We start from the raw sequence: 11,268 nt of genomic DNA, 5'->3' as shown, positions 1-11,268 counted from the left end.
TGAGGGGACGAACAAGAACATTAACTCCCTTTCGCGTAGGACCGTGAACGCGTGTATATATGTGTGAGTTTATGTTGTGTGTATCCCTTTGTCCGTCTTCGTGTATATAAAAGTCTCTCGTTGCCCTCGAACGTCCTCTGTCCTCATCTGGCTAACCTGCGCCCACAGTTGCCCACAAATTTTGGCGAGCCTGCCAGGATAGATCGGCCGTACCTTCTTGCCGAGGGCCAGACGGGCGGGACGAACCGATGGATTTAGAGAAATGGCACGCGATCGGAACAGACATGGGCCTTGCCAGGATCGGCACTCAACATCTTTCAGGCGAGAATTGGTCGCGCACAGGATGCCTGTAAACGTGAAAGACTGCTTTGTATTGGAGAGGAGGTCGGGTGGTCTTGTGCCGACTTAGAGCGAATGTTGCAAGAAGACTTTGATGAGGAACAAAAGAGAATTGATTTCGAACTGCGGTACATGTGCAAAAATGACAATGAGCGTGTGCGTTTGCGACAGGAAAGAGAGAAGCTGTTGTCTGAGATCAGCACAGCTATCTTGGAAATCTGAGAGATTGCAAATAGGGTAGCGCTTAAGGAGGTAATGAAGAGGACCAAGTCAATAATCTCAAGGATGAGATAGTTATCCATGATGTGGACACAAGTCTGTCAGACACACTCGCAAAAGTGTATGTCGGAGAACGTGATGATGTAGCTCTGTGTACACGATCTGCAAGTGAATGTGGTAAGCAGATACGTGATGGCATTGAAGGTGACAGAAGTATGGAGCAGCATGGTTTCTGCCGTCGTCAGATGAAACATCTCGGCCAAAGAAAGAGCACGTCATGCGTATCTGAGACTCTTGCTTCGGAGCCCAACGAAAAGCGAGTGGCAATGAAAAACCCTAAAATAGAGCCAGAAGATGATCATAATTCGAGCAAGAGGGGCCGGAACTGCCAGAGTAGTAGTAGGGCTAGGAACGCTGTGAGCCCACAACATGGTACTCCGTACCGTGCGGAGGCACACCAACCTCAAGACATCCGAAAGATGTGGCGTGCTTTGGACTGCGTAGCTTGGCGCTCGGACCCAAATGTTTGGATTGAATACTGCTCCATCTATATGAACATCGAGAAGCCACCGCGGTACACAGAAGCACATAGAAAGAAAGAACTCTGGTTCTGCGCTAGTACGTGGAAGAAAAGGAGGAAGGGTACAAACCTGGTCGACCAATTCCGAACTGAACTGCGACACGACAATGGACTTCGAACTAGATGCATAACAACAACAAAGGTACCAAGCTAAAAGCATTCCTATATTCTTCAACACTTCAACACCGGGAAGCACGTGACAGCGTTCGAAGCAGCGAAGCGGGCAACGACAGACGGTTCTTGGCTGGACGACCGGTCCGGGGAACTAGGAGACGTCCTCTTGGTTCTGTACTGTCCTGGATTCCGGCTGGGTGACTGGCCCAGGAACCAGGCGATCCGCTGCTGTGCCAGCTGAAATTGCTGACAGTTGCACAACCGGTGAATGAGGCCTCGACTCCGGCTGGGTGACTGGCCCAGGGACCAGGCGAGGTTCCGCTGTTTCAGCTGCTGTCCCGAGTGGTTACGAGTTCCCGTTTGCTGTCGGCCGCTGGTCCTGCTGCCGTTCCGGGTGGCTGGCACGACCCAGGCGTGCTACTGGGACGAACGCGGCGGCTGAGAGCTGTTGCTCGAGGACGGAGCTTCCAAGCGACCGCTACCCTCCTGCTGCTACGGCGGCAGAAGGCCGTGAGATGGCGTGGGCCAACTCATGTTGAAGACGTCAACGGGACAGACGACATGTCATGCGAGCGATCGGCGTCCAAGCCCAATCAAAAAACGGCGAGAGACGTCTAACTAACTGAGAGATTTCGCATAGAACTGCATTTGACAGACCATGTTAAAGATGATCCATTAATAGTTGCCTTTTCCGTGTAAATATATTTTGTGTGTGTGTGTGTGTTTACACAAAGAACTCATCACGCGGGTAATACCGTGCCTACTTTATGAACATGCCTACCCTTTTACCCCACCGTTTAGCTGTTCTTGAACTGGGGGGAAGATGTGGCAAAAAAACGCTGCCCTGAAGAGTGTGCGTCATGCTTTGGCGTAGAAAATCGGTGTGCGGGGCCGATTTAGTATTTCAAGGTGCGCGGGAATCATCATGATGGTGATAGCGGTAAAACTATGAGCGCGCCTATGCGCGTGCTCGGGTGCGTACCACGTGAAAAGCTCCCGAGCCACGGGGACAGCTCGGCTAACCCCAGAGAGCAGAGCGCAAGGACAAGTTTGAGCCACGCCCCGGCTGCTCGTTCTGACCCTCCGTGTCCAGGCCTCGTCCCGGCGTTGAAGTCCTCGTGTGCGCCCTGGACTGGGCGTCGCCCCACCTCACCCCCACGTTGGTCTGAAGCAGCGTTCGTCACGGCCAGCTGCTGTTCTGGTCTCGGAGCGAGACGCTGTCCCAGGTCTGTTCGCGGCAGTCGGCGATACGCTGTTCTCGGTGGTGTACAGGCAAGCCCAGGCGTTGACCACCGTACTGGGATGCCCCTGGCGGTTATCTTCTAGACCGGGCCGCGCCTCGGTACGAACTCCGCAAGCACAAGGCACACCGCCTCCTGACTACCAGAGAGCTCAAGGTCAAGCGCAACGTTCACGCCCCAAGAGTAGAATGTGAGTGGACGAACAAGAACATTAACTCCCTTTCGCGTAGGGCCGTGAACGCGTGTATATATGTGTGAGTTTATGTTGTGTGTATCCCTTTGTCTGTCTTCGTGTATATAAAAGTCTCTCGTTGTCCTCGAACGTCCTCTGTCCTCATCTGGCTAACCTGCGCCCACAGTTGCCTACACTAGTATATTTGGACGATGTAATCGTATTTTCAGAGACATTTGACGAGCACTTAAAGCGACTACACACGGTACTTGAAGCGATACCATCGGTCGGACTAACACTCAAGCCAGAAAAATGTCACTTTGGCTTCGAAGAGCTTCTTTTCTTGGGGCACCTTGTCAGCAGTGAAGGTGTACGGCCTGACCCAGACAAAATAGCCGCTGTTGCAAGTTTTCCTACGCCATCAGACAAGAAGGCAGTGTGGCGATTTTTGGCCTGTGCGCCTATTACCGGCGCTTCATTGAGAATTTTTCGCGTATCGCATCACCTTTAACACAACTCACTCGAGAAGACGTCACATTTGTGTGGGGTGAAGAGCAGCAGGAAGCGTTCAACGAGCTGCGACAACCTCTTCAAAGCCCGCCAGTTCTCGGACATTTCGACGATGACGCTCCGACAGCGGTTCACACTGACGCCAGCAATGTCGGCTTAGGAGCTGTGCTCGTTTAGTGGCAAGATGGCGCCGAACTAGTAATTGCTTATGCAAGTCGGACTCTCTCCCGTACAAAGGAGAATTACTCTACCACTGAAAAAGAGCGTCTTGCGGTGGTGTGGGTGGGCATGAAGTTTCATCCATATTTATACGGCCGCCCGTTTAAAGTCATCCGTGATCACCACTCGCTTTGCTGGTTGACAAACATGAAGGACCCGTCAGGATGATTGGCGCGCTGGAGCCTCAAGCTTCAACAATTTGATATGGCTATAGCTTATAAATCCGGAAAGCGACATACAGACGCCGATTGTCTTTCTCGCGCCCCATTAGAAGACATAAATGCTGAAGATGATGACTATGCGCCGTTTGTCGGTGTAGTCAACATGTCTACAATCGCACAGCAGTAACGCGACGATCCCGAGTTGCAACCCCTTATTGATTTTTTAGAGGGACGCACATCTGCTATGCCAAAGCTCTTCGCAAGAGGGGTAGAATAGTTTTGTTTGCGCAACAAGGTCCTTTATAAGGTGAACTTTCCTCCGAGCGGCAACACTTACTTACTTGTCGTCCCAACACTACTCAGGAAAGAAGTACTAGAGGCGTGCCATGACGAACCGACATCCGGTCATTTAGGCCACACACGAACGCTATGCCGAGTGAGACAGAAGTATTACTGGCCGAAACTGACGGCAACCGTTCAACAGCACGTTCGGACTTGTCTTGAGTGTCAACGTAGGAAAGTGCCAGCCGTCAAACCAGCAGGGCTCCTCCATCCAATTGATGTGCCAGAAACTCCGTTCGCTCAAGTCGGAATGGATCTTCTAGGACCATTTCCAACTTCAGCTGCCGGTCGCAAATGAATAATTGTAGCCACAGACTACCTTACTCGCTACGCCGAAACCAAGGCTTTGGAGCGGGGCACAGCAAGTGAAGCAGCACAGTTTTTCATTGAGAATATAGTCCTGAGGCATGGCGCTCCATCTGCAGTAATAACTGACAGAGGAAAAGCATTCACAGCCGAGCTATTACACACAGTTTTAAGTCCAAGTGGGACATCTCACCGGCGCACAACGGCATACCATCCGCAAACAAATGGTCTGACGGAACGACTGAACAAAACACTTGCGGATATGCTTTGCATGTACGTTGATGTGGGACATAAAAACTGGGACGAGATACTGCCTTACGTCACTTTCGCTTACAATACGCACATCAAGAGACAACACGCATGACACCATTCCGCCTTCTCTATGGCCGTGTCGTCACAACCATGCTCGACGCTATGTTGCTGCATGAAAGTGATGGCGTTGACACAAGTGCAGACTACATAACTCAGCTTGCTGAAGAAGCCCGCCAACTTGCCCGCGTACGGATTTGTCGCCACCAGGACTATGATACAAGGCGCTGTATTCTTCGTCACCGTCCTGTCTCCTATGAACCAGGACAGAAAGTTTGGATCTGGACCCCAGTTCGCCATCGTGGCCTCTCGGAGAAGCTCTTGAGACGGTACTTTGGGCCGTATAAAGTCCTCCGTCGTCTCAGTGATGTTAACTATGAGGTGATTCCCGACAGTCCACATTGTTCAAGACGTCAAAGACATGCACAAGAAGTTGTGCACGTGGTTCGGTGAAACCTTATTTGTCCGAATGAACCCGTGGGCTGCCAGTGACTACAAAAACTTCCGCCATGATGACGAAGCATCGGGACGATGCCTTCTGAAGAGGGAGGCTAATGTCACGGTTATTAACCGTAAGCACACAAGGAGGAATAAGCCAGCATCACGTGTGGCGGTCGCTTGCGTTTTCGAGGAAGACGACGTTGTGCGTCTGCTCTTGCGCTTTGTTTTTGTGTGCCAATAGAGCCTTGCTGTTAACGTCGAAAGGAAGCCTTGTGTCCCGTTGTTGGCACGTTGCGACAATATATTCCCTATATAGAAGCACCGCCATCCAGTGGTCATCACAAAAACTAAAACAAAGGTGGCACATGCACACTTTCTTACAGCCTGCGCTTCGGGTCTACTTCCCACCTTTAACCACCTCGAGTTCATGGTATATACTAGTGTGTTCATGGCACTGCGGCCAAACGCTCGCTAAACCTTTTTAAAAGCAAGAAGGTTATGCCCAGCGAGTATAATGTAGCAACCCTTTCTTGTCAGATAGTGCTCAATGTACATGCCAATGGCTGCTAAGGGGGAAGGAGAGACAGGAGAATTCGGCTTTTAGTTAACACGCATGTTGCGAATTTTTCATTGTTCAACAACTCACAAAAGAAATTTCTCACCGGCACCACCTTGGAGGTCAGAATGTAAGACTGGTTATACACTACGACTGCTACTACGACTACGAGGGACGAACGGGTGCCACTAAGATCAAAGACGTTGTGGCTAAGATCAAAGTCCGAGCAAGCCGTTTCGCCGCGCCAGTCGCACAACCGGACCCGGGGCCACGTCACGCTGATGTTGCCCCACTGGTCCCCTTCAAGAAAAAAGGAAGCATCCTGTGGTAGAGTCGTCGTGCCCTACCGCGAGTGGCCGCCGCCCCCTGGACTCGGTCTTCGCGCCCGGATCCCCCTTCCCACCCCCATGCCAGGCATCGCAAGGTCCCCGTACGCCGTCTGCTGCCACGGAATCCTTCTGCCCTGGTGCCCCCTGATGCTGAGCGGTCTCTGAGCCTGTCTGTGCACGAGAGTGCAGAGAAATCTGCACACTACCAGACCAACAAGTTACCCTCCCTAGTCCGGCTGAGCCAGCTGAGCGCCCGCGAGACCAGCAGACACGCCCCCTGCAGACATGGCAAGCCGAACCACCCTGCCGGTGAGGGAGAACTGTTTTCTGTTCACCGCCCCCGATGGGGACGTGTCTATTGACGACCTTATAGATGCAGTTGAAGAGACAGCCCGACCTGATAGTGTGTTAGTCTTGCAACACACGGGGGGCGCGAAGTTCCTTGTGTGTACCTGAAACGCGAGTCAGGCCACAAAGCCTATGGTCGCGGAGGGCTTCAAGGTTAACCGGGAGCACTTTACAGTAGAAGCGGTAGGACCCCCAGTTACGTTTTTCAACGTATACCACTTGCCAGCATATATACCAGACGAGGTCTTGATTAACACTCTTTCACAGTACGGCAAGATAAGACGTGTTTCCTTTGCATCAGTTCCTAACCGACAAAACAAGCTTAATGGGGTTGGAGTAGTGTGCATGGAAATGAGTAGGCCAGTCCCGAACTTCACAACCATCGCGGGGCACCGTGTCATGTGTGAATAACGTGGTATGCGCAAAGTGTGCGCAAGGTGCGACGATCCGGGCACATGTACACGGCATGCGCAGCCTTATTGCAAGAGATGTGGTGTATTTGGGCATGACACCGAAGGGTGTGTGGAGGAGTGTAAGAGATGCGGCGGGCGGCACGGCAAACGCGAGTGTTTCCGCAAACGCTCGTACCTCGCGGCAACGCGCGCCCTTCCACCCTAGACGCAGCCAATTACTGGTAACGACCACCCCAGCACCTCTTGCCCGCCTACCGGGACTGAACCGTCATCAGGGCTTCAGGTCCTAAGACCCAGAACTCGGCCCCACACGACAACGAATGTCCCGGACCACTGGCAGTTCGAAGAACCCCGAGGGACCGGAGACCCCGGCACCGTATCAGCGACCCCCGCTCCCTTGCACGCAGGCTCCAAAGCGGCGGATGACACGAGCAATACTAGTTCAGATGGCGACCTGGACGAGTCAAGCGGTCATGAATCCGGCTCTCCGGAATCCACCCGCGACTCCTCGGATTTGTCGCAACCGTCAAGCGAGGAACAAGAGGTGCGAACACAGGCGCCGAGCCCCGAAAACGACAAGCCTGCATTCTCTGGTTTTGACGAGAGTAGTTTCCCGCCACTTTCACCCCCGACGGCTCTCCCCCCCAACCCTGAGGAGGTGCCCATCGTAAGTTGTGGCCACTATGTCCTGCCGGATACTGGCCACTTGAGCACAGACCAATGCACTTCCATCGAAATGCAAACTGCCGGCGCAGCCCCGACCGATAGGCGCGAGCATTCGAGATCAAGGTCCCCTGTAAAAAGGGAGGACAAGTCACCCGGCGTGCCGTCCTGCGTACCCGCGAACCTTGAAAACAAGCCTCGGCGCTCCAAAGCACCCATCTGTTCCAGAGACAGCGATGCCCCTCCCATTGCGAAGTCGCAGAAATTGGACGCACTACCTACAGGGAAAGGGCACTTGCCCTCAAGCGCAAGCGAAAAAAGATAGGCTCTTCTCCTAAGCATCCTCCCTTTCTTTTCTTCTTTTTGTTTGCTTCAAGGCGAACACAAGAGCGGGCACCGTGACATAACAACACGGTCCCCCCCTCCCCCCCTCCACCTCCTCGCGCATGCTCCGTTCTTTCTAACATAACGCCACACACCCCTCCCCCACGCTTCTTTCTGCTATCAGTGGTGGCCGCGCTGCCTACTGCTTTTCCCCCTCTGCTCCTTTTGCCAGCCGAAGCCACGGCAATGGTTTTTGTTTATGCTTATCTGTTGCACAGCTGCCTGCTGCCCTTGCGACTAATCGGCACCACCGCTCCTATGACGCATTTCTTAAACCATGGAGGGCTTTTTAGCCCAACTACAACCGCGCCGCCAGCGCCTTTACGCTCGGCTCCTTCTAGCGTGCCGCCCCTGCCCAAGCAGTCACACCCCACTCCCTCCCTCACACCAAGTCCTCTCCCCACGCCCGCTAGAGCACATCATGTCAACTCTCAAGTTCGCCGCCTGGAACGTCCGCGGGTTTCGTCACAAATCGAAACAGCGAGACATTCTTACCTTCGCCCAAGCACGGGGTATTGATGTGCTCTTTTTACAAGAGACTAACTTCCGGTCGCCGTTAGAGGTCTCAACCTTCAAACGTGAGTTCCAGGTAGACGCCTTCTTCTCCCTAACCAAATCAAGGGCCTGTGGAGTGGGAGTGGTCTTTACTACGCGACGCTTCCGGCAAAAAGCGTTCTGCATCTTCAGTGCTGAAGGCAGGTCACTGATGTTGGACCTCTACATCAGTGAAAGAACGATTCAGTTCGTGAACGTGTACGCCCCGGCGACGCGGAATAACACGAACACCTTCTTCCAACAGCTGCACGACCTTCTTTCGGAAGCCGTCCCACAAGTCCAGCTGCGGGACTTCAACTGCATCGTGGACTCGCAGCGCGACGTCAGGAGACCGGGCCCAGGGGGTCTACGTACTATGCTTGAAGCTCGTGAAGATTCTTCGACAGCTTCGGTTCATCCCACGCGTGGCTGATCGCCCACGGCGACCTTTTAGTCGCAACTTGAGCCTCTCACCTCAAAGCCAGTCGATTAGATCGGACGTATCTCCCCGACTTACTCCTTTCCTCGCTCGTGGCTTGCGAGGTCCTTTCCCCTCTGGCAGACCTAGCGAGTTGGTCAGATCACCTCACCCTTGTCACTACGCTTAGTGACTCTCCTGGACTCCGTACTGATGACCATGGGTGGCGAGTCGACCCAGCCCTCCTGCAAGATGATGGTAGTATCGAGCGCATTAGGTCGCGGCTGCGGGCTTCCGTGGCGGACGCCCCGGACCTAACCCAACGCTCGTGGTACACCTTGAAAGTGGAGTGGAAGGGAAACGTTCAAGACGAAGGCAAGTTCAGGAACCGCCGCATAACCGCTAAACTGAATGAGATCCTGCGCATAATACGCATCGTCAAGGGAGCGGAGACGATGACGACTTGCATGCGCGACTATCTGAACACCTTGGAGGTCGAGTATGCCCGGCTGCTTCAACTGCGTGCGCGCAGACCACCTGGGCAGCGGGGCGCACCCATTAACCACCTCGGAGCGCACCCCAGTGACACAACTGGCAATGGCAGTATACGAATTACCCGAGTGAAAAGCCCGGATGGTTCTTTCACAACTGAACCAGAAGGAATCCGCGATGTCTTCTGCGAGTACTTCTCGGCCCTTTTTCGGGACACTGACAGCGACGGAGAAACTGGCGGAGAAGGCCAGATTAGAGAGGTCTGCCAGCACCTACAACGGCTGGGAGGAGAGGAGGTGTCGTTACTGAGCACGGAAGTGTCTGCAGAAGAGGTTAGGGGCGCGATAACAAGCATGCCCCCGAACTCGGCCCCCGGCACTGGCAGTCTCACAGTCAACTTTTACGCCACTTTTTTCGACAATCTAGAGGGAGTGCTTGTCGCACTGGCGAACATGGTGGTTACGAAGCAACTGAAACCCACATCCTTTGTAGAGGGGAGGATTGTCCTCCTACTGAAAGAGGGAGCCCCGCAGGAGGAGCCGTTGGCGTGGCGCCCCATAACCCTGTTGAACGTGGACTAAAAAATGGTTGCTTCCATCCTTAGTAGCCGCATTAAGCTCCTCTTGCCATCCATCGTCGCTCCATGGTCGTCCTGTGCGGTTCCAGGCCGTTCGATTTTTGCCAACCTTACCGTAACAAGGGATGCCTTCGAATACATGTCTGCAAAGTCCCTGTCCGGAGCCTTTGTCTCCATGGACCAGGCAAAGGCGTTTGACCGGGTGCGCAATGGATACATGATCAAGGTACTCCACCAAGGTTCCTTGGTGGAGTACCTTGATCATGGGCACCTTGGGTTCCCGACATGCTTCGTAGACACCATCGCCATCCTGTACAGCAACCTCACATGCTACGTAAACGGCACACCGGCGAGTAACTTAGTATACGAGAGAGGGATCCGCCAAAGGTGCCCACTAGGGCCCTCCCTCTTCGTACTCTCGCTTGAGAAGTTGCTCAAGAACATCGACCGGAACATGCATGTCAGAGGCTTTCCGCTAACAGGGGAGGCCAACATTAAGGTCCTCGCTTACGCTGATAATGTATCCCTGTTCGTCAGGGACCCAGCAAGCCTGCAAGATTTTCGGCGAACATTCGCACTCTATGCTGAAGTCTCAGGCGCGGCCTTGAACATGAGGAAGAGCAAGGCCTTATCATTTGGAACATTCCCTCACGGTGCTCTGGGAGAGTTGGAAAGGGTCGACGCCGTCAAGGTGCTCGGCATATACTATTGCTGCGGTGGCGTCACCGACCTAACCTGGCAACGAGCACTCGAGCGGGCACAGGATGCAATAGCACGCCTCCAACCGAAGGATCTCACGATTCGTGAGAGGGCCATAGCCGCAATGACAACCATCTGTGCCTCTGTCTTTTATGTAAGCCGAATAGGAGTGATGCCTACGAAGACTGCGACGTAATTTACAAGTATGGTCGGTGCTTACCTGTGGGACGGCAACCCGCGCCCTTACGTCGAACCCTCCGGCAACTCCCAGCTTCAGAGGACGGCCTCGGGCTCACGCATGTCCTGACGGCGAGCACAGTGCTTGCCTTGAAGACCGCAAGGGCCTCTTTTCACGCAACTGAATACGTGGGGAGGCCCTTAGTGCGTTACTCGTGCAGTACAAACGTATCGTTCCTGAATTCCGACCGGCCGCTCTCCCCACTCACCGAGGCTCTCTCCGCGTTCTATAAGGCAGCCGCCAACACCATGTGCATGCTAGAAAAGGAGGCCCCTACGTGCGACGTAGAAGAGACTCTGCCGGCTCGCATTGTGGAAGAAATCGCCAGCAACCAGATAACCCCCGAGGAGAGACGACGGTCGCGGAACTGGAAGCGCAAAGGCAAAGCAGATGGGCGTGCTATCCAGCGCCTCCACAAGTTTGGCATCACGCCTACACCCTGCTGTCCCCATTGTCGCGCGGATGAGACCCTGGCGCAAGCCATATTTGAGTGCCCAGCGTTAAGACCGGTTTGGCGCCTGACTGCGAGGTATTTTAAAATCCGTCTTCCCCCAGTCCTGAACAGAAACAAAGGCGCCTTTTCAAAGTTAGTGGCCTTCTGCATCATATTCACGGTCTGGAAGCGACGCTGCTTCCCTGAGGTTAGCCGCTCTCCGGTCAGAGC

Source organism: Rhipicephalus microplus, chromosome 10 (genome assembly GCF_043290135.1).
Source record: "Rhipicephalus microplus isolate Deutch F79 chromosome 10, USDA_Rmic, whole genome shotgun sequence".
Classification (NCBI taxonomy): Eukaryota; Metazoa; Arthropoda; class Arachnida; order Ixodida; family Ixodidae; genus Rhipicephalus; species Rhipicephalus microplus.
The sequence above is the reverse complement of the archived record's forward strand: the minus strand, read 5'-3'. Positions refer to the sequence as shown.